Source organism: Vipera ursinii (assembly GCF_947247035.1).
Source record: "Vipera ursinii genome assembly, chromosome: 2".
Lineage (NCBI taxonomy): Eukaryota > Metazoa > Chordata > Lepidosauria > Squamata > Viperidae > Vipera > Vipera ursinii.
In genome coordinates, this window is record NC_139513.1 from 40027051 (window position 1) to 40054167 (window position 27117).

At 43.0% G+C, this 27117-nt stretch overlaps 1 long non-coding RNA gene across 1 annotated transcript in view; it reads left to right on the forward strand.

Annotated features, from left to right (window-relative positions):
- Nucleotides 1–419: 419 nt before the first annotated feature.
- The window catches only part of LOC310635407, a 101272-nt gene continuing 74574 nt past the window's right edge, over nt 420–27117 (forward strand). Inside the window, exon 1 of the long non-coding RNA XR_014491400.1 lies at nt 420–615. This is a non-coding gene — a long non-coding RNA (uncharacterized lncRNA). The remainder of the gene's footprint in view (nt 616–27117) is intronic.

Genomic DNA, 27117 nt, shown 5'->3' on the forward strand with positions numbered 1-27117 from the left:
TGCATCAGGTGGGATATACACAGTTGTGATAATGGTAACAGAGAATTCTCTAGGCAGATAGAAGGGTCTGCATTTGATGGTCAGAAGCTCCACATATGGAAAGCACAGACTTGAAACCACCTTGGCATTATTACACCATCTGTCATTTATATAAAAACAGACACGCCCTCCCCGGGATTTGCCACTAAGAGTAAAATTCCTGTCCAGCGGAAATGATGATACTGAAATGCTTCATACTAGTTCATGGGTTGGCAACCTGCAGCTCTGGAGCCGCATGCAGCTCTTTCAGCCTTCTCTTGCAGCTCCCAGTTGTCCTCTGCCATTTGCAAAGAGAGAGAACAAGATGGAGAGAGTCACTTGCGCTTCCCTTCTCTCTCTCTCTCTCTCTCTCTCTCTCTCTCTCTGTGTGTGTGTGTGTGTGTGTGTGTGTGTGTGTATAAAAAAGAGAGTGGCCTCACACTGTTCTCCAAGAAGTTGACAAGCTTATTGGGTAGGCCTCCTGCCTTTGCTACATCTCCACAGGAAGCAGGAAGCAGCAGAAAGCAGGGAAGGAGAGCCAGCCCATTGAGAATGTCTGTCAGCTTGTCCGAGAACAGTGTGAAGCCAGCTTGCCAGGTGAGCAGAAGATTTTTTTTATTTTAATTCCATTTATATCCTGCCCTTCTCTGAAGACTCAGGGCAGCTTACAAGCTTAGCAGTAGCCTTCATCCTATGTATATGCCTGCTTATTAGGGCTTTCACACACACCCCAAGCGGCATTATTACAAAGTCAGCTTAATTGCCCCCAACAATCTGGGTCCTCATTTTACCTACCTCGGAAGGATGGAAGGCTGAGTCAACCTTGAGCCTGGTGGGATGCGAACCTGCACTAATTGCAGGCAGCTGGTGTTACTGAAGGAGGCATTAGCCCACTGCTCCACCAAGGCGAAAGGGAGAAAGGGAGAGGGGGGGAGAGAGAGAGAGAGAGAGAGGAAGAGAGAGATAAAGAGGGAGAGAGAGGGAGAGGGAGGGAGGGAGAGAAAAAGAGGGAGAGAGAGGGAGGGAAGGAGGGGGAGAGAGAGAGAAAGAGAGAAAACTCATGTACAGCAGCCTCTATTTCTTTTTAATTAAACTCTTCAATCAAGCTCCCCCTCTTGCGTGTACGCGTGCATGCATGCGCGCATGAGTTTTGCAGCTCCCAGTGTTTTTCTCTCTCTTGGAAACGGGTCCAAGTGGCTCTTTGTGTGTTTAAGGTTGCCGACCCCTGTACTAGTTCTTTTATTCACCTGTCTGTCTTTACTATAGTCTTTGCCACTGTACGCCCCAAAATATCTTGCAGCTTGGCTCTCTTGATATTCCATTAACTTTTCTGTTCACAGAATAGAATGACACTACTTGTTTAGATTGGTATGGAAAAAATAAACACCAGAATTCTGAAAATGGGACTCTGGACAAATTGAAGTTTGCTACAGAAATTGGTATTTTTTTGTGGTTAAATTTACATTGCATCTGCCTCAGAAGTATGGCAGTAACTTTAAAGTAACTTTGCTTCTCACTTGGCCAGTTATTCTGGATTTTTTTTCCAGGTTAAGTGTATGGATATGCAATTAGAGATGCTTACTTAACCTTCTCAGTAACCCTTAACAACTCTTTATGGTTGTTTAAATTAGCCAATCTGGGGAATTTTTCTCTGTGGTACTGTAGAAGTGATTACTATCTCTTTATAAAAAGGGACATGATCCCTTTCATTTAAAGCAGATGCTTTAAAAGAGTTTCTTGACTGGAAGAAGTGGGAAATTACATATTAGTCTTAAATATATCATTTGTGGCTAAGAGGATTTGAAAAAAGGGTACAAGTTATAGATAAGATCTGTGGTATACAGTAGAGAGATTATATTATTGTCTTGAAAAATTCACACTGGTGGACAATTGCTTTCCTGATACAGCGTAAGATGTTGCCTTTAACTTTTTAGTGCTAAATTTAGCTGATTAATCTTCTGTATAAACTGGAATTGCAAACAGGGTGATTCTGAAAACATTTCTGCTCAGAAAATTTGGCTTGTCAGATAATTCTCCAGGTTGCTCCGGTGTTTGAAACATGGTGCCTTAAAAACAGAGAGTTGGTCCTTTCCACTTTGCTTTAAAAAAAAAGCAACTGGAGTCTTTTCTGTCATTATTGTTCTTAATGTTTATATATATGGTGTAGATTTCTATGAAAATATTGGATGTATGTTTTAGAAATTAATATTAAAAAGTGAGTGAGAACGATACTCTACAATGAGAATAGGTACCTTAGTGGAACATAAAGCCCAGGTATCAAAGGCTTCCTTGAAAAGTTCCCTGATTCAGTAGATAAATGCTATTAAACAGGCAAAATATGAAAACTGGCATCAACATAACAACAACAACAACAACAACAACAACAACAACAACAACAACAACAATAATAATAATAATAATAATAATAATAATAATAATAATAAGTTGGAAGGGACCTTGGAGGTCATCTAGTCCAACCCCCTGCTAAGGCAGGAAACCCTATACCATTTCAGACAAATGGCTGTCCAGTCTCTTCTTAAAAACTTCCAGTGTTGGAGCATTCACCACTTCTGGAGGCAGGTTGTTCCACTGATTAATTGTTCTAACTGTCAGGAAATTTCTCCTTTTCTTACATCTCTCAGAACTGAGTATGCTTTGCAATTAAAAGATTATGGACATAGTTTTGCACTCCTTGGGTCTTTCATTCGAGCATGTAAGACAGATATGTTAACAATTTTAGGTTGCTGATCTCATACTTGTTTAGCAGAGCTTCCCAAAAGACTCCAGGAGTGTAGTTTTTGTTTTGTTTTTTAAATGGAAACTATAGAAATGAATCCCAGATTTTTCTGGCCTGAATGTATTTATTTGTAGTAATGACTGAAGCTTTACGAGAGCAGATGGGCCATCCCTGGGAGAATGATTGGTTTTCTTTCTTTTCCTCCTCTACAATATATTTTATGACTTGAGCAGGTCAGTTAATGCCATGTGTTCCCTTCTAATCTGTAAGTGCTTTTTGCTTGCTTCATTCTTGGCAGCTGTAATGTTTACCAGAGAGATCAGATATAGACAGATGATGGCTAGGTTCCAGCCCCTCTGAGAGTTCATTGCTTGGATGTTGGTTATAGATACAGAAATGTGGATTTCAGGTCCAATTCCCAACCCTTCACTCTTGTGGTTATATTTCTCTTAATGATGGTGGGCGAGTGTTTAAATGCTCTTTATAATGCTCTTATTAAATCTGATACAGACAAGTTGCTCCATGAAAAACAATAGGTGTCAGAATGATTACCAGATATTTTTTCCTCTTTTTAAAATAGCTGTAGTGTATTATAAATTCTTCATGCACATTAGCCTATGAACTACCTAAATGATATCTTTTCTGAGCTAAATTGTCTGTATTTCTATCTAGACATTTGTTTGTTCATGCAGGACTCCATTTGGAAGTAGAAATAATAGTCCTTTGGAGAATTGTTTGTTTTCAAACACAATAGATGAGAATTATAAAAAGGCTTTCTAAGAGAGATTGCTAGAAATGGACAGCTATCATGGGGACTCTGTAGAGGACTCATCTGGGAAGGTAAGGACATCTCTATGATCATGCAGATAAGGAAATAATCCAGGAATATGTAGATGATGTTTTCCCCTTAGACTTGACAGAAGCAATAGAGTTGCAGACTATTTGCAAATAAGCAACCTATCACCTTTTAGATTTTTGGATAACTTCAGGAATTTCTTGCAATGGCCTATTTGGGGCTGAATAGAATGTAGAATAACAGAAGAGACATTGGAGGTCATTTAGCCCAATCCCCTGCTCAATCACACAACCCTATACCATTTCAAATAAATGGCTATATGGTCTCTTCTTGAAAGCCTTCAGTGATTTCTGCTTAGTTCTAGGTTGCTTCTCTCGATTAGTTTCCATGAACTGGTTCTTGTCTTACCTTCTGGTGCTTTGGAAAGTAGAACTGAAGGGCAACAGACTGTAAATAACAGATCAAGCTATCCCCTCTGAAACTATACACAGGAAGTCCTTGCTTAATGATCACAATTGGGGCCTGCAACTCCATCACAACTAGGTCATTAAGCAAAACATCACGTGACCACGCTGGATTTCTATGAGGTCTACTAACATATGGTTGTTAAGTGAATCATGCATGGTTGTTAAGTGACACATCAGATGAGTGCAATTTTAATGTTTACTTCTTTGTTGACTTTACTTGTTCAAAGGTGGCTGTGAAACTCACAAGTGGTGATTGTGTGACTAGAGGATAACAACAACAACAACAATAATAATAATAGAGTTGGAAGGGACCTTGGAGGTCTTCTAGTCCAACCCCCTGCTCAGGCAGGAAACCCTATACCATTTCAGACAAATGGTTGTGCAGTCTCTTCTTAAAAACCTCCAGTGTTGGAGCATTCACAACTTCAGGTTGTTTCACTGATTAATTGTTCTGTCAGGAAATTTCTCCTTAGTTCTAGATTGCTTCTCTCTTTGATTAGTTTCCATCCATTGCTTCTTGTCCTGTATTTGTGGCAACACCTGAGATATTGGAACACTGCTATCATGTCAACCCTAGTCTTTCTCTTCATTAAACTGGACATATCCAATTCCAGCAACCATTCTTTATATGTTTTAGCCTCCATCCCCTAATCATCTTTGTTGCTCTTCTCTGTACTCTTTCTAGAGTTTCAACATTGAAAGATTAAAAAGGACAAGTATAAGAATTGGAAAGAGGGGCACATAACTAAGTCAGAATATCAGCAAATAGCCCGTGCCTGCAAAGATGAAGTGAGGAAAGCTAAGGCTCAAAATGAACTAAGGCTTGCGACCAAAGTCAAAAATAACAAAAAAAGCTTCTTTCAACATATAAAAAACAAGAAAAAAGTTAAGGAAATGATTGGTCCATTAGTGGGTGAAAGTGGCAAGAAGGTGACAAGCAACAGGGAGAAAGCAGAACTATTTAACTCATTTTTTGCATCTGTCTTTACACAAAGGAAAAAACCTACCAAAACCAGTGCCATAAAAAACAGAATAGAAACGCAAGTTAAGATAGGCAAGAAAATGGTAAGTGAACACCTGTCCAGCCTAGATCAGTTCAAATCACCAGGATCAGATGGATTACATCCCAAAGTTCTCAAGGAACTAGCAGACGTGATCTCAGAACCACTGAACTATATTTTTCAAAGATCCTGGAGCACTGGGGAACTACCAGAGGACTGGAAGAGAACTCATGTAGTTCCCATCTTCAAAAAAGGGAAAAAAATAGATCCAGGAAACTACAGACCTATCAGCCTGACCTCAATACCTGGGAAGATTCTGGAAAAGATAGTCAAACAACAAATCAGCGAACACCTTGATGCAAACAAAGTCATCACTAAAAGTCAACATGGGTTTGTCAAAAACAGATCATGCCAGACAAATCTTATTACATTCTTTGACCAAGTGACAAAATTAGTGGACCAGAGGAATTCTGTAGATATAATTTACTTGGACTTCAGTAAGGCATTTGATAAAGTAGATCACAACCTACTACGTACTTGATAAGATAGAAAAATGTGGGCTAGATAGCATCACCACCAGATGGATTCCTAGCTGGCTGACAGGCCGTACTCAGTGTGTGGTCCTCAATGGAATTGCATCTACATGGAAGTGTGTAGTGGGATGCCCCAGGGCACTGTTCTGGGCCCAGTGCTCTTCAACATCTTCATTAATGATTTGGATGAGGGGATAGATGGGGAACTCATCAAATTTGCAGATGACACCAAGCTGGCAGGAATAGCCAATACTCCAGAAGATAGGCTTAAAATACAGGAGGATCTGGACAGACTCGAACACTGGGTGCTATCTAACAAAATGAAATTCAATGGTGAAAAAAGTAAGGTTCTACATTTAGGCAGGAAAAATCAAATGCACAGGTATAGTATAGGTGGTACCTTGCTCAATAGTAGTAACTGTGTGAGGGATCTCGGAGTCCTAGTAGACAATCACTTAAATATGAGCCAGCAGTGTGCTGCAGCTGCCAAAGAAGCCAACACAGTGCTAGGCTGCATTAACAGAGGGATGCCTGTCCAGATCCTCCTGTATTTTAAGCCTATCTTCTGGAGTATTGGCTATTCCTGCCAGCTTGGTGTTGTCTGCAAATTTGATGAGTTCCCCATCTATCCCCTCATCCAAATCGTTAATGAAGATGTTGAAGAGCACTGGGCCCAGAACAGAGCCCCGGGGTACTCCACTACACACTTCCTTCCATGTAGATGCAGTTCCATTGAGGACCAGACATTGAGTACAGCCATAGTCAGCCAGCTACGAATCCATCTGGTGGTGATGCTGTCTTACCCACATTTTCTATCTTATCAAGTAGTAGGTTGTGGTCTACTTTATCAAATGTTTTACTGAACTCCAAGTAAATTATATCCACAGTATTCCTCTGGTCCACTAATTTTGTCACCTAGTTAAAGAATGCAATAAGATTTGTCTGGCATGATCTGTTTTTGACAAACCCATGTTGGCTCTTAGTAATGACTTTGTTTGCCTCTAGGTGTTCATTGATTCATTGCTTGATTATCTTTTCCAAGATATTCCCAGGTATTGAGGTCAGGTGGATAGGTCTGTAGTTTCCTGGATTCATTTTTTTTTCCTTTTTTGAAGATGGGAACTACTTCAGCTCTTTTCCAGTCCTCTGGTAGTTCCCCAGTGCTCCAGGATCTTTGAAAGATATAGTTCAGTGGTTCTGAGATCACATCTGCCAGTTCTTTCAGAGCCTTGGGGTGTAGTCCATCTGGTCCTGGATGTTGCAGTGGTTATAAATGCACAGCAGTTGCAATGCATCCAAATGGCAACCATGTGACCACACATGCTGCAATGGTCATTAAGCACAAGGACAGATTGTAACATTATTGGTTTTTTTGATGTGGTTGTAACTTCTAATGGTCATTACACTGGTGAGTTATTAAGTAAGGACTAGCTGTATGAGGAGGGACTAAAAAAGGGCCAAAGGGAAGGTATGTTTTAGATGAAATGAGGCTGCTGGATGAAGTGGCAGAATGAAGTGGGCAGGGACTCATGATTGTCTACCAAAGCAAAGAACCAGACAGTGCTGAAATTACAGTATGTTGGAAAGTATGTTGTTTAACAATATCAGGGAAAGCAAACAGTAAGAGGCATTTTCTGTTTAGAAATTGGTTATGAATGCTTCACTTTTCTCTTTCTAATCTAGATCAACTAGAAGCTATTACTAACATAAAAAAACCCAGGAAAATAAAAATAATTTAGTATGTCAGCTTTTAGTCACAGATGCAAGCCATATGAACAGCTTTTCAGGATAACGTTTTTTAAAGTAACAGTATTCATCAGATGTTTTTCTTTTTCTTTTAAATTTCTTACATTCCTCTGAAAAGCATATTGTGAAAAATTTAAGTAGGTGAGGATTTGTTAATATATATGTGTGTGTATCACAGCTTGCCTAGCACACTAAAAGATGGTCTCTATTATGAAAAATGGAAAAACATGCAGTATATTATTAGATAATATGCTAGTTACTTTGAATATGAAGGTGCATGTGCAGAACTGCCTTTTCCTACACTTATATTTAGTTATGGATATATTAAACCAATTTACATGGCTGCTTATCTAACCAGTGGAACTCTCACTGGCTAACAAATTCAGTTAAGAAAACTGTTGACAGTTGAGGCCCATGTAAAAATCTCCCTGACCACTTAAAAATGCACATCTGGGCTTTGGGCCCCACTGCTTAGGGGAAAAGTCAGGCTTTCTGGATGACCAGGAGTAGGGATGGTGGTGGTCCAAATCTCAGAGAAGAGGCTGTTGACAATATAAGAACCATGACAGAGAAAACACACTTCCTGGGACCCATAAGGTGATTCACTAAGGAGATTTGGAACAGTAGAGAAGACAGAAGCCATGGGAAATAAGTAGTCCGACAAGTAAGCTGTCCCCATGCCCAGTAGGCTCCCCGGTGCAATTCAAGATGTTGATCAATTAGGAAGGGTGCAGATTTAAAACACAGAGGGTGTTGTGATTCAGTGTCAGCCTGTGGTTCCGGCAGCTGGGTTGGATGATTCTGAAGAGGAGGAGGAGGAGGGGTTTTGAGAGCCTTTGGTGTCAGAGGGAGGTTCTGATGCACTGCAGGACTCTCAACCTGGCCCCTCCCATCTTGTTCAGACTCAACCGTGTGAGCACGAGCGATTGGAAGAAGACGATCCACAGCTGGCTCTGTTCAGGGATGCTAGGAGCAGGAGGCAATCTAGCAGAGCAGAACAAAGGAAGGCAATGAGGCAACTTGGGAGAAGGCAATGAGAAGCCACGACTTGGGACAGCTGATAAAAGGGGAAGGTGTGGGAGGTGCTGGTTGCTGAAGGCAACCGTTTGAAGATCTTCTGCTAGAGTCCTGGTCTGTTATTCTTGTTTAACTCTTGTTTAACCTTTTGGTTTAAGTCTTGTTTGAACTTTTTGTTTCACTTTTGTTTGAACTCTTTGTAAATAAATTTGGCTGGTTTTTTCCCAGCCTGTTGATTATAAAAAGGGGTTGTCTCTGACATTCAAACAGGGCTGGTTGTAGGCTGGAACAGAACAGAGGGCAGGAAACAAAACCCAAGGATCCTGTCCACCTCCTTGGGATTAACAGGTTCATACTCAAGTTTCAAGCTGCCCACAGTCACAGGAGAGATGGATGACATAAAAATGTAATAAATAAAAACACAACTCGGGTTACAGGACAAAACAGCACAGTGGTTCACCTGTATTTGATTAGGGTTACACTTTGCACTTTATGTTCCTGCAATTGTCTCCTGGACTTTCTCTAAAAAACAACAACAACCACCAGATATCTCTCAGTATCCATGTGTGTAGAGAATCCATACAGATATGATCAGATTCAAAACTGCCATCACCTGCTCGTTCCAAGAATGACTAAAGGGTCTATCAAGTTATATGCTAGAACTTCAGGAACTACTCCCAATCCCTCTGGAATCTTAGCTAGATTGTTAAGTGACTGCAGTGGACTGACTAAACAGATCCCTCTTCCTTGAAGTGGGGACTAGCCACTGAGAACTCCAAGATTAATAGGGAGTGATCTGTCTGTCTACAAAAATGGAATAATGACCTCATCCCCAAGTCCAGATCACGTTACCAATGCTCTAAGATAAAAACAGACCTCATGTATGATCCCTACTACAGTTGGGCTGACAGGAATTTGGATCAGGTCTATGATTGTTATGAGTAGGAGGTCCACCCAGTGAAGGCCAAACCATAATCCTGGCTGACTACACTGCCAACTTGAACAAAGTATCGAGCATCTCAAGTAAGGAAGTAGCTACAGAAAAAAATCTGGTACATAAGCAGTAATCCCATCAGATTCCTACAGCCCAATAACACAAATAAGGACAGACATCTAGTTATCTGTGGAACAATGACCCCGAAAACCACCAGAGACTCTTGGATGACAATAGTTATGCCCCCTACCTCTGTCCCAGAATCTCAACTGAAGCCACACCTGTAACTGAAATGAGCACATTTCTGAGAGGGAACCATTCTCTCAATATCCAGCCAGGCCTCAATAATACATGCCAGGTTGGTCATCTCATCCATGACCAGAAACTTGGATGAGGGAGGCTTTATTGTAGACCTGCCTGGCATTTAGTAGCAGTAGGCAATACTCAGAAACCTTGAAGCTGTAATTAGCAGGATGGAGGTGGAGTGCAGGAAGCTGGAAGTTGGTAATGATGTTCCTTCCCTATCCCTGCATCCCATCACATTTCCCTGTGTTTGGAATTATTGTGATGCTTCTGCCTGCCTTCTCTATCCCCTTCCCAATTTACAATACTGATCATCCCAATCCAAGGGCTACGACACACCTGTAAAGGAACAGAGATGACTTTAGAAAGGATATGCTGAGACTGTTCACAAAACACAAAGTCAGTCCAGGAAAACAAGACCTCATGAGAAAGAAACTGAAAGTTGCCCTATCTTGAATGTTTTTGATATAAGAGGGAACAGTCAACCTTACATGATTCTGTTATCATAACCTCTGTCAATAAAGTGGAGTTCTAGTATTTATAGTGGTGTCAGTTTCTTGACCTGACCTACCTCAAGGGTCTGGCAACACCTGAGCAAATAGCACCCAATACCCAACAAATATATTTGCCATTTCCCACCTAGTCCCAGCTTCCATCTAGAATAGAATAGAATAGAATAGAATAGAATAGAATAGAATAGAATAGAATAGAATAGAATAGAATAGAATAGAATAGAATAGAATAGAATAGAATAGAATAGAGTCAGACCTTGGAGGTCTTCTAGTCCAGCCCTCTGTTCAAGCAGGAGACCCTATATCATTTCAGACAGATGGCTGTCCAGTCTCTTCTTAAAAACCTCGAGTCAGGGTGGAGTCCTCTGACCCAACCTGACCCAACCTAGTCAGAGACTCAGTGGGTAGGTCAGGGAAGAAAAAAAACAGAAGAAAATACTCTCGCCCTGCCCACAAACACAGCTAGATAACTCCCTTCTCAACCAGAAAAGAGGCAAGTGACTTCAGCCCCTCCCAACATCTCTCAAAGCCTCCTCTCACCCAGGATGCCAATCCAAAGCTCCAGTCTTCCTTCTTACTCTTCAGAGACACCAGGGCTGCCCCAACCTGTAAATATAATGGCAGTAGCAAAGACCACCATAGCATGCAGAAAGGAAAAAGGACAAAATGGGTTTTGGCATCCACATAGGACAGAACCATCAGCAGGCTCTTACTTCCATTGTGGTCTCAAGCAGCGGAAGATCTTCACAATATCAAAATCTTCACAGTATCAAAACTGAGCATATTGTGGTTATTGTCACCACTAGACCTTGCCAGGAACTGGCCAGTAAGAGCATCTGCTGCCTTATAGCTGCTACTGGAGTCCTAGCCCACATAGTTGTCTTCCAAACCTCTAGGGTCCTGTGGCCAAATCCCGTATGTGCACTAGCCAGCTGATCAGGAAACAGTCCATCAGCAGTACTGCTAAGCAAGAGAATACTACTGTCTGCTCTCCCAAGGAATTCTTTGGCCATTTCCCCAGGATCAGGGCTGGTCTCTAATCCTCTGTTTGCTGCCAGACCACTCTCCAGTTTCTTGGCTGCCCACTCCTTGGGAACCACTCTTTGCGAATCTCCAAAGCCACAATTGCTGCCATTTCCAGTGCCAGAGCTGAATAAAAATATTCTCCAAATTCCTACACTGGAATCAATTCTGAACCACCAACACCTCTGCCAACTGCCTTCTGCAATCCTTCTCCACAGACTACCGCAATGCCATCTAACAGTTGCAGCTCTAGCACAAACAAACATGTGGCTTTGATGCCAAATACTTAAAAAAAAGGAGTGTGAGGTGAGGAAAAAGAGAAGAATTGAAGTAACCGCAGAAGCTTTTCAGATGCAGAAGCTGCCTTGGCAGGTGCCCCTGGAGGAGAAGACGTCAAACCCTGCAGGGTGTTCTTCTTTTAATTGTGACAGGCAGGCAGATCAAGGCACTTGTTTACCCTGGCTTTCAGTGTATTAACCGAATCAGCCAGCCTTGAAGAATTCTGGCAATTGTCTCTCTGAGCTCCTGTTATCAAAGAGTCCTGAGTGGGTGAGGAGGGAGATTACATGTTGTTGAACACAGGGATTTCAGATCAGGTTCTGCTATTTTAAGCAGAAGAAATAGTGTCTGAGCATCCTATGGGCTTCCTAAGTTGGCTAATGAGCTCTTTTTCTTTCTTCCCTTCTTTGTATCCACTAGATAATTCAGTTTGCTTTCTGCTCCATTAAAATCCATTTAACGCTCAAGAGCAGCTCTGAAACCCCACAGCCCGCATTTGGAGTGAGGTGACAGGAGAGTGGAGGGACATATTCGGAACAATGCAGCTGCCCACATGAAGTCAACTTGTTAGCAGAATCATAAACAAGTAATTAAGTATAAACCAAGAGTCTCTTTGTACAATTGATTTTTCCAAAATTTGTCACAATCCATATAGCTCCTAGCTTGAGCTTGGTTTTTCCCCCCTGTTAATTGTATACAGAGTCGCCCAGAGTTACCCTGTGGAGAAGTGAGTTGCAGCAGAAGTGGAATAATGGGGAGAAGTGAGTTGCAGCAAGCCTATGAACCATTCCACTTCCCATCGCTTCATTTAGCACAGGGGTCTTGGCCCTTTTATGACTTGTGGACTTCAACTCCCAGAATTCCTCAGCTAGGCATGTGGCTGAGGAATTTTGGGAGTTGAAGTCCACAAGTCATAAAAGGGTCAAGTTTGAAGACTCCCTGGTTTAGCATAACCCCAAGGTAACATGGAAACTGAGGATTCTATTTCATTTCAAGGCCAAGACTTGGTAGTAATTTTTAACAAAGGTTCCATGCCAGCTTTGTAAGATGTGATTTGACATTTAGATAACCTCAGTCACAGTGGCCCCATTATCCTATTCATGGGTCACAGGTGCACCAAAAGAAGAAAGGAAGGGGGATGGTACTAGACAGTGTCTGATGACCCCTTCCCTGCTCTTACACATGGTCTTTCAGGAATAATATGCAGTAGAATTAGCCAGCAGTTGTATAAGAACTGCTGATCTGGGATTTTCAGAATTGTTTTGTCTTTATAGTGTATTTTTGGTGCATTGTACCAGGAGTCCTTAACTTATGTCCGTGATGGGCAGGCTCCATTACAGATATAAGCGGAGGACTAGTTGAACAATATAAGGTTGTAAGTTGTGACAGTTGGAAAGCGACTGCCCCACATGACCAACCTGATTTTACTATCTTTTTTGCGGAAGTCATTATGTGAATGCTGTGGTTATTAAGCCAATTGAGTTTTGCTAAAAATTGGAAGTAAATGCTGGTATTTGACATAAACATTGTAACTGCAGGACGCAGCAAATGGCTGTAAATAGAGCACCTGAAATGTGGTCATGAAACTGTGGGAGTTGGGGTGGCCTTTGGAACCTCAGAACCAGATTTTAAGTACTCCCTGAGAGGTATTATATAAGTCCAAGTGAATAAAGAAAGCACTAAATAGGAGCCTTAATAATAATAATAATAAGTTGGAAGGGACCTTGGAGGTCATCTAGTCCAACCCCCTGCTAAGGCAGGAAACCCTATACCATTTCAGACAAATGGCTGTCCAGTCTCTTCTTAAAAACTTCCAGTGTTGGAGCATTCACCACTTCTGGAGGCAGGTTGTCCCACTGATTAATTGTTCTAACTGTCAGGAAATTTCTCCTTAGTTCTAGGTTGCTTCTCTCCTTGACTAGTTTCCATCCATTGCTTCTTGTCCTGCTCTCAGGTGCTCTGGAAAACAGCCTGGCTCCCTCTTCTTTGTGGCAGCCCCTGAGATATTGGAACACTGCTATCATGTCACCCCTCACCCTTCTCTTCATTAAACTATACGTACCCAATTCCAGCAACCGTTCCCTATATGTTTTAGCCTCCAGTCCCCCAATCATCTTTGTTGCTCTTCTCTGTACTCTTTCTAGAGTCTCGACATCTTTTTTACATCGTGGTGACCAAAACTGGATGCAGTATTCCAGGTGTGGCCTTATCAAGGCATTGTAAAGTGGTATTAGTACTTCACGTGATCTTGATTCTATCCCTCTGTTAATGCAGCCTAGCACTGTGTTGGCTTTTTTGGCAGCTGCAGCACACTGCTGGCTCATATTTAAGTGATTGTCCACTAGGACTCCGAGATCCTTCTCACAGTTACTACTATCGAGCAAGGTACCACCTATACTATACCACCTATACTACACTATACTAGCCTTAAGTCTCATGGAACTTGAGTATACAACTGTATCATGTTTTGTCATTGCATGTCTCTTTGCCATCATCTGCCAAAACAGGAACTGACCCTGCCTATTTTTGCAATGCAGCTCAGTGCTTAATGTGCCGGATCTATGGAAAAATCATCTTACAGATCAATGGAAGTTGCACATTCTTGCTATATGGTAGGAAAGAAAGGTAAAACCACTGGATAAGGACAGAGAACGTATAACAGTTGTATAAAGGATAATACGCTAATAGCGTCTGTACAGGCCTCGCATGGAATACAGTTTTGTTCTGATAGGTGGCTGTGGTCAAAGGAAGTGCCTCCCTTAATTCTTCAAACATGAAAAGACCACAGTTAAGCAAGAATTATCTTCATTTGCATTTAAAGCTGCTTTTGAAACAGTTTGTATGCTTGTACATACATATAATGGGTTAGTAGTTATTGACTGATTCTTGTTATTGACTAAAAACAATCCCTCCGTAGGCCAAATATTTGCATTTTCCTGTGTTCTGAAAGCAATGAGATGTTAGACCATTTTGTAATGCTTCAGGAGATATGTTTCTTTCAACTATACATTTATTAGAAATGTTTCAAGATATAAATAAAATAATCAATTATAGGAAATGTAGAAAGAAATGTAAAAGATACCACATCTAAATACAATTAAAACTTCAGATAATAAATCAAAGACGAGTCAAACACAACTATGAATAAACTGAATTAAAGTGAGGAGCAAAATTTACCCTGAATTTGCACCTATTAAAACAGAAAGGAAGGTGTTACCTTGGGCACCCTGCTGACCAAGATATTACTCAACTAGAAATAACATTATGCAGCATCAATATCTTAAGAAAGTACTCATTTCTGTACTGTAGTGGTTTTGCAGATTTTTTTCATCTCCTTCTTGATTAGAAAGCTGTTTATTGTCAGAGTTAGACAAAATCACCTTATCTGACTTTTGCTTAACTATTGAGACAGGTTTCTATTATTTTTTGATAATTTGTTATTTATTTTCCTCTGTAGACCATTAGGTTCTCTTTTTTTCTATGAAGCAATCTTGGAAAGTATTTGAACTTAAAGTTAGATAAATAGCCCAGCTCAAGTTTACCCACTGTACAAGCAGTCCTCACTTAATGATGTAATTGGGGCCATCACTAGTAATGTAGTTGTAAAGCATAACTTCATGTGACTATGCTGATTTACAATGGCAGTTCCAGCACTTGACTTCATGAAGCAAAACCCATCGTGTAGTCACCATTTGCAAAGTTTTTCTGGCTTCCTCATTGATTTTATTTGTTGGGAACTACAGTGTAGTTTGCAAATCATGATCACACAATCATGGGATGTTGCTATCTTCATAATATTATGTACCTATCGCTAAGCAGGGAGATACTGAGATGGCCAGAACTTCAAGGACTGATTGCAAGTCCCATGATGTAACTTTGACTGGTTGCTGATTGGGTGGCTGTTAACCAAAGACTACTACTTGGGTGGCTGATAACCAAAGACTACTACTGCTCATCAGAAACTGAAGCAAGAGTATCCATAGGGTATGGTCAAGAATTTGCAATCCAAATTATCTCTGCTTTTTATGTACAACTCACCCCTGAACAAAAGCCAATGTCCCCACAATCAAATATGAAAATCCACTATATATACTTTTTATGTACTTATTTAAAACATTTATATGTCTGCTTATCTTCTAAACAACTCTGAGTAGTTTCCAATCCAAAGTTAAAACAACATATAAAATCATACTAGACGTAGAGAACTAAACAAACTAAAACATTTGGCAAGGCAACCTTCTAATGGGCAATTATCCAATCTTATCCCCGCAGCACTTGGAAGAAAAGCCAGATCTTCAAAGGTGGAAGGCTAGGAGGTAGAGGCCTGCCAAACCTCAGGGGACAAAGAGGTTGCCATGAAAAAGGTGTGCTTCCTAGCTCTCATCTGATGCCAATATTTAGGGGAAGGGAGTAGGAGAATACCTAATCTTACCTGGTAGGACAGATTGATGTCCTTATGGAAAGGCAGTCCTGCAGATAAGGTAAAGGTAAAGGTTCCCCCGCACACGCGTGCTAGTCGTTTCCGACTCTAGGGGCCGGTGCTCATCTCCGTTTCAAAACCGAAGAGCCAGCGCTTGTCCGAGGACGTCTCCATGGTCATGTGGCCGGCATGACTAGACGCCAAAGGCGCACGGAACGCTGTTACCTTCCCACCGGAGTGGTCCCTATTTTTCTACTTGCATTTTTACGTGCTTTCGAACTGCTAGGTTGGCAGAAGCTGGGACGCGTAACAGGCGCTCACTCTGTTATGCGGCACTCAGGATTCGACCCGCCAAACTGCCGACCTTCTGATCGACAGGCTCAGCGTCCTAACCCACTGAGCCACCACATCCCTTCCTGAAGATAAACTAGCTCTTTAAAAGTGATGATCAGCACCCTGAATTGCACCCAGAAAGAAACTGGAAACCAATGTAGCTCACCTAATAAAGGTGTACCATGGGCAAGCATAATGCCCCACCTTACTTTGTACAGTGCTCCATTCTGGATCATTTGAAGTTTCTGGGTAGTCTTCAAGGGCAGTAATTGAAGCATCAGTGGAAATTGGAGAGGCATTTAACTTGCATTGAGACATTTAATTTACATAATTTGCAGATCATTCTGATGAACTGGCACATGTCTGTGTAAAGTCAATGGATGCAAGACATGTATTGAGAACAAATAAACAAGGTCAGGAATAGTAAATTTCAGCACATATTACAGCCAAAATAATTGATCAAAGAATCCAACCATTAGGAAAGGCAAAGTATAATTCTATAAAAAAGTATAAAATACCTTAGGACTGCAAAGTTCATAGTCTCTCACACCATGTTGGTAAATAACTGCCAGAGCTGACTCAGAAAGTATTGTTGAACAGAAGTCTTAGGGAATTGACATGTTCCCATCAGATCCAGTTGACAAAGGCTAGTGTAATGGATTACAATTCATGCCACCCCCTCAGCGTGTCATTGGCACATTTGTCAGTTTTCTCTGGGGTGATGATTGGGGTTGTTGAACACATTCACATCTCCTTTGTACTCAATAGTTCCAATTATATTCATGTTCTGTCCTCATTCATTCCCCGCCCCCCCTCCAGGCTTGTGAGCAATACATAGCTAGCTGATTTATCACACTTATTTTAACTCTGTTGTTTTGACACATTTTAAACTCAGGAGAATGCTTTCTAAAAGCCCAAACGTAATGTTCATTTGTAATGAAACTCAGATTTTTGTTCTCCTGCTTCTTTCACGTGCTGCTCTTCCTGTATTTTAAATATCCAGTTGGAATGCGAGAGTGAAGAACTGCAATATTTCTATGTTTCACCTTCAGATGGAGTTGATTGAATCCTTGGTGCTGAGTCCAAGCACATTTTCTTCCTTCAGTGCTAATACAAAACATTTGCTTTCACAATGAATGAATTCTTGACTGAAACATCATACCCCTCCCCCCACAAAAAGTTACCAGATCAAAATCTTGACTGAAAATCAGACCTTAGCAGGGTGCCATTCAAGATGATTTTTTATAATAGGAATGAATTCATACTAAAGTTGCTTTTGAGCCAGAGGTTCATTGTTACAACATGGTTTATTGTGTCTCTCCGCTCTGTCCCACTAAATGTTCACTTGTGTCTGTGATAGGTATTTGGTCAGATTTTCTGTGTTGAGTCTTATGGCATTGACTCAACTTTGCTTTCTTGATACCTGGTTTGCATATGTAATATAAATATAGGGCAACAATCTTTACCATGTTCTTATTTTTTTCTATTTTTCTTTCCATACTTTATTTTTTTCCTGTATTTTCATCTTTTTCATTTCACTTATATTCTTTTTTAGCCTGTATTAGCTTTTATCTGTTTAAATTTAATAAAATAGTTGTGAAACAAAGAAAAATCGCCTACAAAAAGAGTAGGCCTTCTTGACAAGAACTGATCAGGAGATCATTGCAAAAGATAATAGCTAAATATTAGCTTGCCAATTAATGTAATTGGGTGGAAGAAATCTGTGCTTCTGTATGGCTGGTAGCACATGCGCGTGCACTGCCCAGCTACTCATGTGGCCTGGCGGCCAAGAGGCCACTGCCTGGAAGTGGGCTGCAGCCCATAGGTTGGGGACCTCTGCCTTAGAGGTTTTCTAGTCCAGCCCCCTCCACAAGCAGGACAACCTACCATCTCAGACAAGTGACTGTCCAGTCTCTTCTTAAAAACCTCCAGTGATGGAGCACCCACGATTTCTGAAGGTAAGTTGTTCCATTGATTAATTGTCCTCACTGTTAGGAACTTACTCGTTAATTTCAGGTTGCTTCTCTCTTTGATCAGTTTCCAACCATTGTTTCTTGTCCTGCCCTCTAGTGCTTTGTAGAATAATTCGACATTCTCTTCTTTGTGGCAGCCCCTCAAATACTGGAATACTGCTATCATGTCTCCCCTATTTCTTCTTTTCTTTTTTAAACATTTTATTGGTTTTTTACAATAACAATTTCCAGTGCCTGGTGTACACTGTGTTGTCTTGGTTTATATATTTGAAAAAAAGCAATAATAATTAACAGTTAATAATGATTGGTTTTTGATAATTCCATTTTTGTTGTTATATCAAAGTCTTGTAAAAATTTTTCCTGTTTGTATTAAATTATAGTTCTTTTCATTTGTAGCTTTGTTGATTTGATCATGTTCTTCTAATTTGTGTTCTGTTATCTAATTTGTTCATTCGCCATCATTTTCTGGGTGTTTTTTGATTGTAGATTTAGGTTAGAGATGCGCTTATTTATGTTGTCAAAGTTGCTTTTGATTTCCTCATGGTTTAAATCAATTGTCACTTGTATCTGTCATACCATTGCATACATTTCCTCTTGGAAAGTATTTGTCTTGCCTTGAAATATTGCTTCCAAAGGTCTATGATGTTCCAGGCTAAATCCTTCAGGGGCAAATATTGAGTGTGGTGTTCTGTCATTTTTTGATAGGTGTATGATATCCATGTTGTCTTCCCCCTTCAACAGTTTTTTTATTCAGGGATCAATTATCAATCAGTCAAAGTTGCAATTCAGTATGTTGAGTCACCTTAAGTCCTTTCTGTAAATTCTCCTCTAAAAGATTAGCCAAGAGCTGAAGTTTTTCTTATTCTATAAACAATTCTTAGATTTAGACAACAGTCCAGGTATTTTTCTTTCAGACACTTTTTAATCTTATGGCAGGCCCAGCTCTTTTTTTGTTCATAGCTGTCTTTCTGAAGGTTATTTATAGTTCAAGGGAACAGATTATTCTTTGTTTCCGAGTGTCCTGCCAATTTCTGAGTCATTATTGTTAGTGTTCTGTGCTCTGATTCCCCACTAGGTATCAGTAGTTGTTTATTTTCCCGTTTTTCCAGACAAAAAGTTATTATTGTTATATATTTTTATAATTTCATCAAGACCCTTTAGGGTATACTGTAGTCTTAACAGTTTTTTTAGTTTCTAGATTTGTCCAGACTGTAGTATTTTAAATTTAATTTTAATACATTTCTTTCCCCCTTAGTATTAATTTGCCGCTTCCATCTATGAGGGAGTGGGGATGTAGTCCCCTCCCTTCACTTTCAGAGGTTTTCTTGCTTTGGGGGTCTTTCCCAAAGATTCAGCTAAAAGATAGAAGAGAGAAGATCAATAACACGTTGTTCACCGATGTTCTGGTTTGTGCTCTTGGACTTTGGCTGTAAATAGCTTAGGCTAGTTGCTGATGTACAGCTAGCCTTTCTCCTGTTGGGTTGGAGGGCTTTCCCTGGATCAAATGAAATGACCACCATCATTTTGTGATCAACGGGGTGCCCCTTCTTCATGGTCACCTGTTCGAGGCAACTTCAGACCCATTTAGGGTCCCCCTGGCAGGGCAAAACTGGCCGTGGGGAGTGGAGCTCTGCTATCCCACGGCCATGTGCTATGGTGCAAAACCGGAAGTCCTAGTTTCTTTAGACTAATCCAGTGATGGCAAACCTTTTAGAAACTGAGTGCCCAAACTGCAACCCAAACCCCACTTATGTATCATCGATTGCCAGGTAGGCGTGGGCCACTGGGTGGGCATGGCCACTGGGTGGGTTTGGGTACAGTGGTCATGGCAGACTGGGTGGGCATGGCCAGGGTGGGCGTGGTTGCTGCTGGTTTTCTCCTTGGCCCCCTCGCATATCTTGCCCTTGCCCGCATGTGGAGCTTGTTTCCCTTGCACACCCAACGCACCTTAGCCCTGCCTCGAGTCGCCACTGCCAGCAGCTCATGCAGGTCCATTTGGCTACCACCACTGTCTGGAGCACCTGGCCCACCCAGCACAAAGGAGGTGAAATGGCCAGCTAGCAAGCTCGAGTAGAGGTGGTAGAGCATGCCCACACCCAGCAAGCCAAAGGCCACCCCAATCAGGGAAAGCTGGGGCTCCATTGGCACCATGGCACTCCAGTCCCAGCTAGGCTTCCGTGTTTCCCCTCATATCTGTTGGGCCTGGGCAGCCATGACACCGATGGGGATCCAGCTTTGGGTGGCCTTTTGCCTGCTGGCCCTGGGTGTGCTCTACCACCTCTAGCTGACCTTTGTGCTGGGCAGGCCTGCAGCTCTGGGCGGTGGCCTAGTGGATCTCTACCCCACCCCAACCCTTGCTGAGCACCCTGCTCCTGCTGCCCCAACCCAACCTTCGCAGAGTGCCCTGCTCCTGCCTCCCCAACCCAACCCTTGCAAGAAGCGCCCTGCTCCCACTGCCCCAACTGAACCCTCACAGAGCGCCCTGCTCCCGCTGCCCCAGCCCAACCCTCATAGAGTGCCCTGCTCCCACTGCCCCACCCCAAACCTCACATGGAGCACCCTGCTCCCGCTGCCCTGACCCAGCTCTCACATGGAGTGCCCTGCTTCTGCCATTCCCCCCCACCCCCACATGGCACCTTCTTTCCAGCTCCGACGCGGTCTCCTGTCACTTCCTCCACCACTCTGTGGGATTAAAAATAAAGTTCAATCAATCAATTCCAACTTTGCAAGATCTTTTTTTTCCTGCAAGAAGTTGAAATTGATTGATTGGTTGAATTTTTTTTTGTACATGGTGGTGGAGGCCTAAAGCGAAAAGATTTTATGAAACCCAGCTTTAAAAGCCACTTTCCCAGGGAGATTTTAATGCAGGTTGCTCATGGACGGGACTGAAGGACTAGGACTGGGGCAACGGCGTACATGCCCACAGAGAGGGCTCTGCGTGCTGCCAGTGGCATGCATGCCATAGTTTCGCCAACATGGGACCAGCCAAACCCAAGTCCTGCAGCTGTTCTGCTTCATCCGCCAAAGAAGTACGTGAGACAGCTGGCTAAATGTAAACCTTTTATTGTCAGGAACCGGGCGAGGAACAGACTCACAACGCTTCTATTTATACCCCAGCTGGCCGTCTGGCGACCAATCGGAGCTGTGCTGGTTTCCCGCTAGTAAGCGTGGACCAATTGGCGGTGGTGAGCTTTGACAGCCTGGAGCTGTCAAGCTGTGTCACGCCTGCGCAGTTTCCAGCAACTTTGACAGCGGAGAGCTGTCAAGCACTTGCGCTTGCGCAGTGGCTACTGGCAGCTTTTGACAGCTGTCAAAAGCTGCCGTGGAGTTTTTACCTCATAACTATTTACATGTGATACACAATCGGTGAACATAATATATTAATACACAACACCCCTTCCCCGGACTTCCCTGGACTGGTAGTCCTTCTGGTTGTTTTTTTTAGTTGTGTGCCCCATTCGTAGTCTTTTAAGTAGGCCAGGGGTTTCCTGGTTCTCAATGAACGATGGAGGGGCGTTGCTGTTGAAGGCTCCCTTTCCACAGGTTCTGGATGCGATAATTCTTGACTCGGGTCTGGACCCTGAGTTTCGAGGGCCCCTTCGTTAGAAGTGTTAGGTGGGGGGGGTATGTGATTGTTCCTGGAGTGGTGCAATACATTGCATTTTCCCCGCTACCCCTTTCCCCCCAGTTTTGAGGGCTGCGTTGTCGCAATTGATCAATGTGTCGTCGTAGGTGGCAGTTATTTCCGGCATCTATTATGTATAATAAGGGTCCAGTTTGTTCAATTACAACCCCCTGAATCCATTTGTTCCCTCCCCCATAGTTTCTTGCCCAGACGGTTTGACCATTAGCCAGGGTTCTATGATGAATGGGTTGGTCTGGTTCTGCCGTTGTCCTATCCGGGTATAATCTGTCAAGTCTAGTCATAAGTCGTCTTCCCCAAGGTAGTTCTGCCGGCAACTTCCCAGTGGTCATGCAAGGGGTGGTGTGTTGTGCCAGTAAGAATTGCGCTAACCTGCGGTGCCAGTTTCCTGTGACTATTTTCCATAGTGCATCTTTGGTGGACTTTACCATAACTTCAGCCAAGCCATTCGACGAAGGGTGGAACGGAGCCGTCGTGATGTGTCTAATAGAGTTCTCCGTGGTGAAAGTCTGGAATTCACGGGAAGTAAATTGGGTGCCATTATCGGAGACCAAGACATCGGGCAGTCCGTGTGTGGCAAAAAGCCCCCTTAGTACCTGTACTGTGGCAGTCGTAGTCATGCTACTGACTGGCACGACCTCCAGCCACCTGGAGTAGCTGTCAACTACTATTAAAAATACCTGTCCTTGAAAGGGTCCAGCAAAGTCTAAGTGCACCCGGGACCAGGGATTTTTGGTTGTCTCCCATTTGTGGATGGGAGCTTGTGGTTGTGCGGGCCTGACAACCTGGCAGAGGTAGCAGCCGGCTACATGTGTTTCGATTTCCTTATCTATGCCCGGCCACCAGACGTAGCTTCTTGCCAACGCCTTCATTTTCACTGTCCCCGGATGCCCATCATGTAATGTGTTCAAAACCTTGGGTCTATGTTTTTCGGGGATTACGACCCTATTCCCCCACAGTATGCACCCCAGGTGGGATGAAAGTTCCATTCTCCTTGAGAAATATGCTTGGAACTCAGGACCGGGGGATTTAGATTGCCACCCAGAGGCAATCCAGTTTAGTATTCTGCTAAGGGTCTTATCCGTAGTTGTGGCGACAGCGATGTCTTTAGCTGATAGGGGGCATTCTGGTAATTCTACAATTGCTAGGATGTTGCCAGCTGGAGTGGGGTCTGGGTCTATTATAGGTAGGGGAAGTCTACTTAATCCGTCAGCATGCCCCATTTCCTTCCCCGGCTTGTGGATTAATTTGAACGAATAAGCAAATAAAAAGGTAGACCATCTAAGAATTCGGGGGGACAGAGTTTGGGGTGTCTGCTTATCCCATGTGAAAATTCCCAGTAGTGGTTTGTGGTCCGTGAAGATCGTAAATTGCCGACCATAGAGGTAGTCATGAATTTTTTTCACGCCGGCGACTATTGCTAAAGCCTCCTTGTCAATTTGAGCGTAATTGCGCTCTGGTTTAGAAAGTGTTCTGGAGTAAAATGCTATTGGCTTTTGGGTTCCAGTCTGCATTAAGTGACTTAGAACTGCCCCGATTCCGTAAGGAGAAGCATCGCATGCTAAACATAGGGGCATTTCATCTTTGTAAAGCGTTACGGTAGCATTACTGGTAAGTAGATTCTTAAGGAGCTGGAAACTGGTGTCATGCTGAGGGGACCAGGACCATGGGGTACCCTTGTCGAGTAGTCTGTGCAGGGGTTCAGCAATGGTTGCCTTGTGGGGCAAGAATGCATGATAAAAATTGAGTAGTCCCAGAAAGGCTTGTAGCTCCAGTTTGTTTTTAGGAGTGGGTGCGGTTTTGATGGCTTTGATTTTTGAGTCAGTGGGGTGAATTCCCCGAGAGTCAATTTTGTATCCCAAAAATTCTGTCGACGGTACCCCTATAGAGCATTTATCTCTTTTTAATTTTAGCCCTGCTGCTCTGAACCTGCTTAGGACTTCCCGCAATTTGTTTGCCAAATTGACTTCTGACTCGCCTGCTATAAGTACATCGTCGAAGTAAGGGCAGACCCCGGGAATTCCCTTAAGGGTTTTTTCCATAATTTCCTGGAAACTTCACGGGGCTGCAGATATGCAGAATTGTAAGAGATTTACTTTGAAAGCCCCGCGGTGCGTGATGATGGTCTGCGCGTTTGCAGTTTCCTGGGTGACAGGTAGTTGCAAATACGCCTGCGCCAAGTCCAATTTCACAAAGATGGCGCCGTACCTGATGGCCGCGAGGACGTCTCTCACTGCTGGGGCAGAGTAAGCATGCGAATTCATTGCTCGGTTTGGGTGGCCTTATAGTCGGCGCAAATTCTTATTTGGCCTTTAGATTTAATTGGGGTTACAATTGGTGTTTCCCATTCACCCCCCTCGACCAGTTCTAAAACTCCTAGATTAACGAGTCGGTCCAGTTCATTCTCAATTTTGTTTTTGAGTGCGAATGGAACTCTCCTAGCTTTATTCTTGTCGGTAAAATCTCAGGGTTTAATTTTAGTGATACTGGGGGCCCTGTATATTTTCCTAGTGCGCCATCGAAAACATCTGTGAACTGATGGCAGATGGATTCAAGGCTTGTGGTCTGAGTTGTGTTAATTCCCGTTAGAGCGACTCCTAATGCTTCAAACCAGTCAAGACCTAGCAGACTGGTTCGATTTCCCTGCGTTACTAGAATCGTTAGGAGCCCCCTGAAATGCCTAAATTCCACAGGAATCTTGGCTTTTCCCCTAAGTATGATTGGGGTTTTTTGGAAGTCGGCAAGGTGTATGCTGGTGGGTTGTAGGGAAATTTGCTGCCTGCTGCGGCTGCAAATGTCTTTATAGGTCTTCCACGAAATGAGGGAGACCGAGGATCCTGAATCAACTTCCATTTCACAGGGAATCCCGTGTAGCCAGACATTGATTTTAACTTTAGGTCTTAACACTTCTTGGACTGCTTCCACCCCCTTATTCCTACCTACTGCTAGTACTAGGGACCCCGGGGGCTTTTTCCCATTGGTCGTGGTCAGATTCGTACCTGCGGATGTCACTTCCAATTCGTGCAGGTTCTCCCGGTTCTGGCTACGGCATATGGCTCTGAGCTGTCCGGTTTTGCCACAGCCGTGGCATTTGGCACTGCGGAAACAGCAGGAAGCTCTTGGGTGGTTTCCTCCGTAGCTGGCACATTTGGCTCGGTTGCCTTGCTGATTGGTATTTTTGCTGTTTGGAGGGCCCCCGCGGCTGTCACGGTGGGTCTGGAGTTTTTCAAATCTCCGTTGGACGGCATCTATATCGGTGGAGACGTCGTTTTCTCTGAAGTCACTGGGGGCGATGTCCTCCTGGTGTACGGACCCGTATGGTCCGTTTTCTAGTGGTTCGGTTTTCTTGCGGTGGCTGTCTTCGCAAGCCACGATTTCCATGGAGACCTCGGCCAAAGTCAAGGCTGGCTTAGCAATCAGCTTCTTCTGTAGGCGCTCGTCCTTCAGCCCGATGACTACCTGGTCGTGGATCCGGTCCTCCAGATCCGGGAACCGGCATTGGCATGCGGCATGCCTGACTCTCGCTATGAAATCAGTGGCTGATTCATCGGGGAGTTGACGGCACCGCGCGAAGTTTATGCGCCAGTATAGTTCTGATTTGGTCAGCATGAAATGCTTACTCAGTCCTTCCATGAGTTCTGCATATGGTATGGAGGTGATGGGTTCTGGACTGAAATGTCCTACGGCCACATCGTACATGGCTGGTCCGCTGAGGCAAAGGAGCGCCGCTGCCTTGGCCCGGTCGTCCGTGATCTTGTTGATCAGCAGGAACCCTTCTACCTGGCCCCAGTGCGACTCCCAGCACTCGGGGTGGCAAATGTTGAACTCGCGGATGTGGCCGAGGTTGGCCATACTGTCCCGGTTGTGGGTACTGCTTCGCGGGCGTTGAGGAAGTTGTACTTCCCGTCAGTGACTTCAGCTGTGACTAGCTCAGAGCCGTGGAAAAAAAATTCTTTTCCCCTCGGCTAGTGACTTCAGCTATGCGAAGCAGTTGATCCCATCCTCGTCACCAGTGCTTTGTCCGCCGAAAAAGTACGCGAGACAGCTGGCTAAACGTAAACCTTTTATTGTCAGGAACCGGGCGAGGAACAGATTCACAACGCCTCTATTTATACCCCAGCTGGCCGTCTGGCGACCAATCGGAGCTGTGCTGGTTTCCTGCTAGTAAGCGCGGACCAATTGGTGGTGGTGAGCTTTGACAGCCTGGAGCTGTCAAGCTGTGTCGCGCCTGCGCGGTTTCCAGCGACTGACAGTGGAGAGCTGTCAAGCGCTTGCGCTTGCACAGTGGCTACCGGCAGCTTTTGACAGCTGTCAAAAGCTGCCGTGGAGTTTTTACCTCATAACTATTTACATGTGATACACAATCGTTAAACATAACATATTAATACACAACACGTTTTTCATAAATTTTAGTCTCCAGGCCTTTGATCATCTTAGTTGCTCTTCTCTGAACTTTTTCCAAGCTCTCAACATCTTTTTTGTAGTATGGTGACCAAAACTGATTGCAGTATTCCAGGTGTGGTCTCACTAGGGTTTTATAAAGCAGTACTAATATTTTGCATGATCTTAATTCTATGCTTCTGTTCATACAACTCAGGATTGTATTAGCATTTTTGGCTGCTGCTGCCTATTGCTGCCTCATAGTCAAGTGATTATCCACTAGAACTCCAAGGTCCCTCTCACAGTTACTGTTTATGAGCCAGGTCTTGCCTAATCTGTACTTATATCTTTGATTTGTCCTGTCTAAATGTAAAACTTTGTTTTTCTCCACATTAAAACTCATTTTGTTGGATAGAGCCCATTGTTTGAATTTGTCAAGATCCTTTTGGATTCTGAGAATACAATGCCTTCTTCAATTCCAATCTTATTAATAGTTATCTTATCAAAGCTTATTTCAGGTAGTCCTTGACTTACAAAAGTTCATTTAGTGACCGTTCAAAGTTACACCGGCACTGAAAAAAGTGACTTATGATTGGTTTTCACACTTAACACCATTGCAGCATCCCCATGGTCACATGATCAAAATTCAGACGCTCAGCAAGTGGTTCAGATTTATGACGGTTGCAATGTCCCGGGGTCATGTGATCAGCTTTTGTGACCTTCTGACAAGCAAAGTCAGTAGGGAATCCAGATTCACTTAAAAACTGTGTTACTAACTTAACAAATGCAATGATTCACTTAACAACTGCGGCAAGAAAAGTCACAAACTCATTTAACAAATGTTTCACTTAGCAAAATAATTTTGGGCTCAGTAGTGATCATAACTCGAGGACTAACTGTACTAGCTATCTTATGTAACATTTCCTTATTTTACTTTCTTATTCCTGATCCTTATTGTCAAGCTTTCACTAGAGAAAGAAATATTCTTGTTGCTCTCAAATG